A 622-nucleotide genomic window follows, 5' to 3' on the forward strand; every position below is an offset into this window, starting at 1 on the left:
AGGGAGAATTAAAAATAAGAAAGAAATGAAAAAAGAGGAATATGGCCGCGTTGCGGTTTGCTTTGCAAATGCTTTTGGTTATTGCTAAAGTTTAAGCCTAAATCTGACGATGTTTTCTCTCTTTATTTTAGGACCAAGTTTCTTGCAAAGATTTGATAAAATTTATCTTTTTCTGTAAATTTAAGGCAATAATATTTTTAAATCAAACTCCATTTAACTTATTATAATTGTAAAGTTTGTATGTATGTACGTACATAAACGACTACTTTTGTTTTAAAAAGTCTAGTGTTATTACCTGAATTGTTGCTGCAGGCCCACAGTTGATGCCGGACATCAGAAAGTCATCGGGATCACTTTCATATGGCGGTTCGTCGTACCAATGGCCCTGATGATGCAGACCGCTAACCGCATAATGTGGTCCACGTAGTGCGTCATCATACATATAGGTGTCGTCTGTGAATAAATAATACAATTCAAATAATGGCATACATACATATGAGCCCAAAAGAGCAGAAATGGCCTAAACCGCATTTTTTTTACTTAGCTTCTGAAAATAGTTTCAAATGTGATAAATTTTAAAATAAAAGTAGTTATTCTTTAATTTTATGGTACACACATAATG

This window comes from Rhagoletis pomonella, unplaced genomic scaffold (genome assembly GCF_013731165.1).
Source record: "Rhagoletis pomonella isolate Grant_MI unplaced genomic scaffold, Rhpom_1.0 Rhpom_scaffold_00004, whole genome shotgun sequence".
Classification (NCBI taxonomy): domain Eukaryota; kingdom Metazoa; phylum Arthropoda; class Insecta; order Diptera; family Tephritidae; genus Rhagoletis; species Rhagoletis pomonella.